An 11,357-nucleotide genomic window follows, 5' to 3' on the forward strand; every position below is an offset into this window, starting at 1 on the left:
AGGAACAGAGAGGGAAGAAGGAACCGAGAGGCGACAGAGAGGAGAGAAGGCGACAGAGACCGAGACTCGGTCTCAGCTACAGGGATTCGGTTCTCCGGGTTCAGCCAACAGAGGCTCGGTCCGGTCCTGGTACTCTCGGTCCTAGGTCTCGACCTTCAGGAGCTTCGGCTCCTTGAGAAGGGCTTCGGTTCCTAAGATCCATTTTTCTCGTTTTTACCCCGTTTTAAGTCGTTTTTGACCTGGTTAAGGGTCGGAATGACCCGAATGATTCTAAAAAGTTACGGGAAACTTTTGAGAGAGATTTGGGAGAGATTTCACATACTTGGAGAGATTTGGGAGAGATTTGACATTCTTGGAGAGATTTCTCATACAAGGAGATATTTTAGAGAGGTTTCACATACTTGGAGAGATTTGGGAGAGATTTGACATTCTAGGAGAGATTTCTCATACAAAGAGATATTTGAGAGAGATTTCACTTACTTGGAGAGATTTGGGAGAGATTTGACATTCTTTGAGAGATTTCTCATACAATGAGATATTTGAGAGAGGTTTCACATACTTGGAGAGATTTGGGAGAGATTTGACATTCTTGGAGAGATTTCTCATACAAATAGATATTTGAGAGAGATTTCACATACTTGGAGAGATTTGGGAGAGATTTGACATAGAGAGAGAGAGATAGAGTGAAAACGATTGAGAGAGGTTCCATGTGTGACAATTGTGAGTGTTTGGCTTCGCAATGCAAGGTTCTTGAGCCCCGTTAAGTCATGATTAAGGATCCTACACACTCCCGATGAGTATGCAACATGGTTTTTATTAGTTTAGTTCATTGATTAGCACTAAGGCTCAGGAAATTTTAACACAAGACTTTTCCCAAGTGATGTTTTCCTATTAATATAGCAAGTTATACAGTATGTACATAACACAAACCCTAATACACAAGGTTTAATCGAGTTGACCGGTTTGACTTGATGACTTGACTTGACTCAAGATTGACGATTGTCACAAAAACAGTGTATTGAATTTGTATACTATGACCTCACCTATACCTGGTACTCCTTATGATTTCTTGGTGTATACGGAATATATATAACTAAGATCGGATAGATAGTAGACTGGGTGCATCTGCTCTAAGCCCACAACCAAAAAGGAATAGGAAATGAAGTGGAAAACATACATCCTACTATCTGATGGACTAGATTTATATATATCCATGATGTATACACTAAGGATTCATAAAGTTAGCATTATAGGCCCCTTTCTTCTGAATGTACTAAGACTCGTCAGTTCTGTTTGTCTTTGTAATAATGTAAGTTTCCGAAGTAATTACTGAATCACATACTACCTTAAAACCAGCTTGTTAGTTAAGGTTAAATGTGATGTGATTGTAACCATATTGATATGACACGTGATTAACACGAAGACCTGATGGCGCCGAAATGATGTGATATTTGTCACCTGTAGACTTGCAAGTCCCACTGTACCTAGTAGCAAGGTGTGGGGTGTCAATCTCGTATAGATCTATACACAAACTCATGCTTTCCCTCCAAGAGACTCTGGTTACAAAACGCAACCTAACAAGTATATTGCTAAGTCGTGAAGTAGTGGCTCACATTAATGTTATATTAATCTTGTATTAGTATTGTATGTTCTCTCTGTTCTAGTGTATTGTATGTTCTATTTGTTTCTCATTATAGTATGTTCCTCCTTGTTTCTCATTATGGTATGCTTGAACTCCTAAATTATACCTATTATAGTTTACTAGTATGTTTACTCGAACAGTTACTGACTTGAAGAAATGATTCATTTCATCTACTAAGTTATGATTGTGCTTTAAAAACGGAGTTTTGTAAACTATAAAGTAACATAACTTTAAAAGAGTTTTTGAAATGTTTTGATCACTTATAAGTACATAAGCAATCCTTTAAATGATGTTTATATCAAAACGTTTACACAATTATCATTAAGCCCAACTTGTATTCCCCCTCCCTAAAAGCATTTAAAACAGTTTAAAAGATTGATTGTAAGGGTATGAACTCACCTTATGTGGATGATTCAATTGTAGATGCGTGTAAGGATGAGAAGTTCCATGAATGAATTCCCGAGAATCAAACGTGTCCTAAATGACATATATTGGCATATATAGGCATGTAATTAGTGTTTTAAACAACTAACATGCAAGGAAACAACCTTAGGGACTAGGAAACACTTGAAATGAAGTGCTGAAATCACGTCTGATTGATCAAAAGGGAGTGTACGACCAAAATAAGTGTGTTCACGGCCACACTTGAGTTTACAACCATGATGTTTATGGTCTTGGGTGTTTACGACCAAGGGGTTTACGGCCAAGGGAGTTTACGGTCGTAAAATCCTCGAGATCACCCTCAAATCGTTTGTTCCAGGTATTTAGGCTGATGATTCTACAAGGTAGCAAGTGTATCGAAGGAATACTCACGATTTAGAAGCCTTAAAAGGGGTTTTCGGACACCAAGGAAAAGTTTTTTTTTCTTAGTGTTCTTGGTGAAAGTTGATGATCTTGAAGATCTAACCAAAAGAGGTGATTTCATGGATGAATCAAGAGATGCTTACAAGGCCAAGAAGGAATAATAAGATGGATGGATGAATTATTTACAATTTTTGAAGATCAAGACGAAGATCCTTATGATACTTGGGAGAGAATTCAAGTGTTCTTGAGGTGAAAGTGTAAGAAATGAAGAAAAGTGAAGGAACATGATACTTAAGGGCATGAGTTCACGGTTGGCAAGAGTTTACGACTGTAAACTCCTTGTTTGCGGCCGTAAATTCCTTGAGATGGAGTTTATGGCTTGAATGTTGTACAGTGAACTCAAGCAGATACTTCCTAACACTAATTCCTTGGATGTATTAGGCTTAGAACTAACTAGAATGACCCTTTACAATACTAAAAGGCAAAAGAATTTAGTCTTACTTTTGGTGGATTGAATCTATATCCAAAAAAACATTTTTGGGTTGTCACATCATCCCCCCGTTATATGGAATTTCATCCCAAAATTAGATTTCTAAGCAGTACTACTGGGGTTGTGCAACTCTGATTTGCATAATACACACTCGTAGACCTGTCAATTTTGACCTAATGTCCATGATCGGATTTGTACCTGGTCCATCTATCATTACTTCGTATATACAAGTCGTATATGATTAAGATTAGTAAGACGGTCAGATGTACGACTTTTCCCCATGTCTACAACCAAACAAGGAATAGGAGATAAGTTGGAAGCACACATACTAAATATGCGTAATCATAATGATATACGACCCTCATGTATACACTTATTAGTGATAGGTGGGTTGTATTTGTCCTTACCTATGTGCTTGAACTTGGTCTCCTGAACGAGTGGTATTTGGGGAGGGTTTGTTGAACATATGACGACAAGGTTTTAGAGGGCCAAGTACTCTTCGCATGAGTACTTCGGGGTTTAGAATACGAGGTAGACAATTCCGAAGTTTGGGTCCGACTTTCGTTACGAGTGACAAAGGTTTCGTGAATTTGACGGTCAAGGTGATGGAAACATATGAACATAGTATGGTGAGGACCACTCCAATTCATGATGAATGATAGCAACAGACTCTTTATAGAACAAAAGTTTGGCCGATTTAAAAGAAACGTTAGTTATACGACAGTGTATCCCGAGTGTGCTCAATAGTGTACTTTGTGTAAATGTTCTAGTGCTTTTTGTTTTCCCCTTGATATTAACAGTGCCACAAATCGTACAGCGATAACCGAGTACTAATAGTGCAGTGTTTTGATAACTAATGTTGATACTCTATATTATGATCCTCCTCGGTACCACTATGATCGCATAACATATACAAGTTATGTATAATTAAGACGAATAAGACGGTCGACTGAGTAACTTTGCTCCAAATCCACAACCAAACAAGGAACAAGAATTAAGGCGGATTCACTCACTCTGAGTCTGCAACATCTCAGCTATACACAACTATGATGTATAAACTAAGCCATAATAGCTTCCCTGAATGGATCTTTAGTTCCTTTGTGAATGATGTGACTTGTTCAGATGAGTGAGTTATTATAATTACTTTTAACTATTTTCCCCAAGTTTTAATCTTATATAAATATAATTTAATTTTTAAAGCAATACTTACTTCGAAGACGTACCTCTGCTTGCTGGGGACTCCGGGGTTGCTTCTCCTGTGGTGATCATCAGAATCCTTTCATCCGCACCTGATTTCCTCGCTAAAGGGCAGTCCGTCTTGTAATGCCCTGTCTCACCATAGCCATAGCAGACCTGGTTTACTTCTATCTCGCGAACTTGGGAGATCGGTTGTGTTGGTGCCCTATAGAACTGGGCAGTCTGCCCCTTCCTGTGGCAATTCAAGCATTGCATTTCCCGACATACTCCGGTGTGGTGGTAGTTGCAACCATCACACTTTGGGAGAGTTCCAACATATCGGCTGGCAGGTGATAGAGTAACCGGTGTTGTGGCGGCGTAGATAGTACCTATTTGTTGCTCCTGCGGGGTTTCCTGTGTTGTTCGCTCTTTCCTCTTTTTGCCCGACATTTGTTTACGGTCTCCTTCCTTTGAAGGCTTGGGAACGAGGACCGCTATGCCATGGTAGAATCCATGGTCAATGAGTCGCTGGGCCAGGTGTTTGGCACTATCAAATATCATTGGGTTAGAAGACAGTACATCTCCTTGAACCGGTGTAGATAAACCCCAAATGTACCTTCTATCTTGTTACTCTCCGGGGTAACCATCTCAGGGCATAGTGCTATCAGATCGTTAAATATGTCAGTGTAGGTCACTATGTTTGAGCCGACCATGGTATGCTCCCATAGTTCTTGTTCCCAACTTTTGAACTTCGCCCCTTTGACAGTATTCCTCTAACATCAACTCTGTTAGGTTTTCCCACCTTATTGAGTTAGCCACTGATAGGGTCACTGACTTAACATGGCTATTCCACCGTGTCAGGGCTCTGTTGGAGAAGGTGCAGGCAACAAACTTCACTTTGCTCCCTTCTGGGCACGAACAGATTGTGAAGACCGAATCTATTTTCTCGAACCATTGCATCAGAGCAATGAATCCACCATTTCCATTAAAGGATTTGGGTTTTCAGTTCATTAGGTCCTTGTACGAACACTCCCTTGTGTGTCTGTGGGTAACTCCAGGGTCTGTCAAGTAGGTACTGCTATCGGATCCGTTGGTACCACTTTCACTGATGTGAGCTAAAGCAGCTGTTACTACAGCTGATATCACTGCTTGGAGAGCAGCAGGATCAAATTGAGGATGAGGTAGTGGAGTTTGAGTTGGAGTTATCGGAGTAGTGCGTCTCGCTGATCGACGTGGAGGCATCTTGCTAAAAAGAATACAAGATGAAATGTAAATAAGTTTATACTGATGGATATAAGACGAAATCTGAAAGACTAAGTTATCCTAGTTCTGGGTGTATCTGGTTCTGACTTTCATAGGGTTCTGGAAACAATTCATGAAAGAGTCTATGCAAAATAAACTTTATGAATTAAAAATGGCTATTCTCGAATGAATATATGTGAATTGCATAACTGATACAAGCTTCATTAAAAGAAATAATTCTAACACATACTGTGAGTAGTGTAATCACTAGCTCACGAAGTCAAATAAGGTGATTATTTAATAGTGTGACGCATAATACGTTTTAGTTTCTTTGGTTGATCACTTCTTGGAAATCTCTTTTTGTCTCTCCTTGATTCCTCTGTTGATTGTTATGATGGAGTGGTTACATCTATCTGGGTTTGTCGTGCGAGAATGGAAGTGTCTAAAGAATCTATGAGATTAAGGGCAACATTATGGGGTGATCCTTACTTGGTCCTCCTATAATTGCGCAATGTATACAAGTTGTATATAATTTAAGATTAAATAGACCTTCGAATAAGTGATCCTACTCCAAAAACACAACCAAACAAGGAACAGGTAGTGAAGCATAGATCCCAAATTCTAAGTCTATAAAATCTCAATTATATAAAACATTGGAAGTATACACTCCGATATCATAGACCTACCAGAATGGTCTTTTAAGTTCTCACATAAGTTATTTATAGTGCCTAAAATACTCCTATAGTATTTTAATGTAATGTACTTGGTATTTTTTAAACTTTTTGTTGTCTTGTAGTATCATAAAATACTCCCATAGTATTCTAACTTTCATGTTCTGATCTAGAAATCTCATGAATAGTGTTAGGTAAGTTTTAAGACTGTTGCAACACAACATCACTCCCAAACACATGTCGGTCACATCTCAAATGAATATAGTTGATCAGGCTATATTGATCACAAATATGATTACATAACTGTCCAGGTTTAACTGCAGTGTTCAACCTTTAAATACTTATGTTCTGTTCTTTTTGTGATACTTGTTCTAGTGTGTATATATGTATAAGCATGTATGTATACTTGTATAAAGTATTGTTATATTCTTAAAATATATTATTATTCAGAGCACTTAGGCCCAATTGTACTTAGTTCACTATAAACAATACTCTAATATCAATCTGTCACACCCCCAAACCAGAACGGTGGAAACGTTCGGGGGCATAGGACATCATGTTTAGTATCAAAAAATATGTATCATAGCAATCATAATAACAAACAACCATTTCATTAATATTAAAGTGTTTACAAGTAATGATTCACAAAAGATTGAATCCAAAAGTAAATAACAAAGCAAGACATGAAGCTACTATACTTCATCTATAGAATCCCAGAGCATGTACCTGTCTACTAGATCCCTGAGAATAGAAGTTATTTTGAAAGAGTAGATCAACATTTAAGCTGGTGAGTTCATAATATTTTAGTGATGAAAGTAAGTTAAAAGTTCTTTTAGAAAAGTTCGCATGTTCCTCCAGAAAATCCTATATTTCCTGCTTTGATGAAAGATAAGTAAAAATGACTCTAAAATCCTTTCTATGAGTACTAAATGGATACAAGTTATATAAAACCCAGAGTAAACAAACAATCAGTTGTGTGAAGTTGCCCTAAGCCCACAACCAAACAAGGAATAGGAAATGAGGCGGAAGTTACACATCCCAGTGTTTGTTAGGTCTTCGTTTTATATAACCCTGGTGTATTCACTTGGTACTCACAGAATTAACTGTAATAGTTCCTTTATAATTGATGAAAACATTATTTATGAAAAACCCTTATTTTCTCCAATAAAAATAGTAACCATAATAGTCCCTTCTATAATCACTTAGTTTATACTAGTTATATATAATCTAATATCGAACGGATAGTTAATTGTGTGAATCTGCCCTAAGCCCACAACCAAACAAGGAACACGAAATGAGGTGGAAATCACACATCCAGCTACCTATCAGATATTAATTATATATAACCCTGATGTATAAACTAAGATATTATAAAATTAACCACTTAAGGTCCTTTAAGTTATATTGGTTTATTAAAATGGATTAAACCCTTTTACTGATAAGTTTCTAGTTTAGTCTACTACATGTTCTATCTGAAAGTATATTTTTGTACTAGAAAAGGGTGTATTGAATTTATTTACAATGACCTGATCTATACATGGTACTCCTTATGATTTCTTGGTGTATACGGAATATATATATATATATATATATATATATATATATATATATATATATATATATAACTAAGATCAGATAGATAGTAGACTGGGTGCATCTGCTCTAAGCCCACAACCAAACGAGGAACAGGAAATGAAGCGCAAAACACACATCCTACTATCTGCCGGACTTAATTTATATATATCCCTGATGTATAAATTAAGGATACATGAAGTGATTCCAATGAGCGCGGGTTGAATACAATACTCAGAACTTACAAACACTCATGAGTGTTGTAGCCCTTTGTCCAACACCTTAGACCTCTACAAGCCAACCCATGACAGTCTTAATTCATATCAACTTCCAACATATGACCGACTGTGGATGGTTTGAATAACTTAGTCATTCCGGAAGAATAACCTAGTTTATTCGGGAAGTCAAAACATGCAAAGTGAAACACAATAATAATTGAATCCAATATGGTATCAAAACCTATGAACATAAATAAAACACCTTTTATTTATCACCATATGATTACACATTATTCATTGTATACTGTTTCAGCTATCAACTTTATTCTTGAATTTAAAACAATAGTTGTTCCATACTCCAAGCATGTACACTATGTTTTCTAAACACTAGTCATGCCATACACCAAGTATGCATACTATGTTTGTCTATGATCTTTACTTTGTGAACCAGATCAATTGAACATAACTTCAATGATTCTCTTTTCACACTCCCAAATCCTTAATGTAAATACAAGAATTCCAAATTCATGTCATCTACTGAAATCTGTTAGATTCTAAACTTATATGCATTGATCCTCTTGTAATGGTTATGCACAAAGTCATAAAGTCTTGACAACAACCATTACAGAGCATTCGAAAGGAGATCGGCTCCTTGGAAACATCCTTCTTGCATTAAGTTTCCTTAATCTTACACAGATTGAAAATTCTAACTTTGAAACATTTCCAGATTCCATTTTGACTATCACTTCTGAACAAGAGTTTCCTCCTTACAGATTATGTCAATATGGTCCTTCCAGAATTATCACTATACTTCCAATTGTCCTTTAGCAACCAATCTTTGGTAAACCTTAGATTGTCCTTGACAATTGTTTAATCCTTTTAGTCATATCCAGTTCTAAACCTTTTCCCTTCTTAATGCCCCAGGCATTTGGAAACTTTTAGAAAGGATGAATATAGCACATGTAATTGATCCTATATCCGAAGCATATGGGACACGATTCATGATGTCTCACATAAAGACTAAACCAGTCTTATGCTATAACATTTCCATTTCTATTTGCCAAGTTCTCATAATTCAGATTATGAAAAGGGATGCCGTAATCATAATCGAATTTTAGAACGCAAATAATGGACCCATATACAGAATTTCCTTATGTTGAGCCATTCCAACATGAAATTCATATATATCCTTGACTAAATGATTAAAACCTCACGATCTAAGCTTATAGATTTGAGATGAAGTATAATTTCCTCTCCCTTAATTATAGCAAAACAACTTTTTCCCAATTGAAACCTTTTGTTTTCTATAATTAACATTGCTAACTTGCAATCTTTATCATAATTATCATGCTCCCACTAACATAATGATTATTAGCATAACACTTATGCTCCCACTAGCTTTGACATGTACTCAGAAAGCTCGACTTCTAGAAATCAATACTTTATTGACTTTCTTACCAAAGTTCAGATTTATGATACTAGATTGTTTTGATAAGACTTTATCAAAAACATACACCTTCCCTTAGATAGCATACTTGTGTGTCTAAACAATTATGAAGAGGGATGTCGTATTCATAATGCTTAGACCTTTTTGCCACTTCTCACAAGTCCAGGTTAGTGTGCCGGTAAACCACACACGCTCCACTAACGACTTTGAGAATGCAAATATCACAATTGCTATCTAGCTAAAATCTACTTAGTGAAAGTGTTTCCTCACCATCATTTTCATGAATCGGAGAGAAACCTTATGACACTTAGATTTAATGGTGTATGTGTTCATATCCATGTGAATTGTCAAAACCATAGTCACAAGACAAGGAGAATGACAAATCCGAACTCATATGGACTGAACTCAATCTTAACTTCTTGCCACCTGGCAGCTCAAGGGCCTGCCATTGCTTCCAAGTTGTTGTGCAACACATTGAGAACTCTAAGAACTCATATGCAAAGCCAACTTTAACTGGAATGGGCACAGAATATGTCAACACGATAGGTTATAAACCTCATGTTGTGTGCTAGTGAGGAACTTTAGGTTTTATTCTTGATTAGTTCTTGAGACTTTCAAGACCTTTAAGACTCCCACTGTCCTCTTGACCTATAAGACTCCCTTGTCAAACATCCAAGAGATAGTGTGGATTCTAACCAAGACAAACACTTCACACAATTGGCCTAAGTTGGTCTTTGTTTTATCCAAAACATCACAACTTACCAATTTGTAACAGCCCGGAATTTCAGGTATTGCTTTAAAACTATTTTTGGTGCATTTTTGGAAGGGACTCGGCGAGTTGGAGCCAGACTCGCCGAGTAGGACCACAGACTGGGTCGCGGGTTCGCGACTGGACTCGACGAGTCCATTATGGACTCGGCGAGTCTACGCTGTTCAGCAGAAACCCTAGCCGTTTGGTTTTGGATCGTATATAACGCCCCATATGCCGTCATTGGCCGTCTTTTAGCCGATTGAGAAGAACCCTAAGCGTCTGTGGACATCTAGAGCAAGATTAGAGGCTATTGGAACCTTGAAGAATTTGTTAGGCAAGAAGAGGAAGGGTTTTGGTCAAAGGAAGATCAAGGGGATCGAGTTCTGAGGTTTGGGGATACAGAGAGTACGTTTTTCAGGTAATACTTCGGATCATTCCTGTTATTTTGATGTGTACACGGATTTAGGGTTTATGAAACCCATTTGGTGAGTAGATGGATTATTATGTTGTTACCCAAACGTTTATACCCCAGTAATAGGATGTTTAGAGGTCCAGAAAGTCCCATGATTGTGTATTTCGGGACCATACGTATTTCAGGAAGCAGTTGATCGACTGCATGGCATGGACTCGCCGAGTCCAATGAACAGACTCGGCGAGTAGCTTGAAGATTCACTGGGACTCGCCGAGTTGTTCTTCAGACTCGGCGAGTGGAGTCGGGGTGGCCCCGCGATTCTTCCACGAGGATCTCGTCGAGTCAAGGGGGATACTCGATAAGTAGAAAGGGAACATCAGGGAAAGTTGGAGAGGACGTCTCGACTCGTCGAGTCACCTTTGCACTCGACGAGTCCGGTCCAGTTGACCGTTGACCGGAGTTGACCTGCATATAATTTATTAGGGTCAGTTGTCTTGAATGATAAGAGTATTAATAAGGGTATATGGTATTATAGGGAGTCTGCAGATCGGCGGATCGTGTGCGAGTGATTTCAAGAGTTGATAGTTTTCATTACCACGAGGTGTGTCTTCTCACTATACTATACCCGGAAGGGTTTGACTGTGTAACCGGAAGGTCGAATACGATGTATGTTATATATGCTATAAATAGAAAGGTAGTTGCTATGCATGATATGTATGTTTATACGGGCCGGAAAGCGATATGTTATGTGACAGAAAGGTCAGGTATGATATATGGTATATGTGCTATGTGTGTTAGATTAAATGTATTATGTGTTGTAAATGTTATGGGCCGGAAGGCAATCTGTTATGGGCCGGAAGGCAATATGTTATGGGCCGGAAGGTAATATGTTATGGGCCGGAAGGCAATATGTTATGGGCCGGAAGGCGATT

This window comes from Lactuca saligna, chromosome 8 (genome assembly GCF_052625555.1).
Source record: "Lactuca saligna cultivar CGN05327 chromosome 8, ASM5262555v1, whole genome shotgun sequence".
Lineage (NCBI taxonomy): Eukaryota > Viridiplantae > Streptophyta > Magnoliopsida > Asterales > Asteraceae > Lactuca > Lactuca saligna.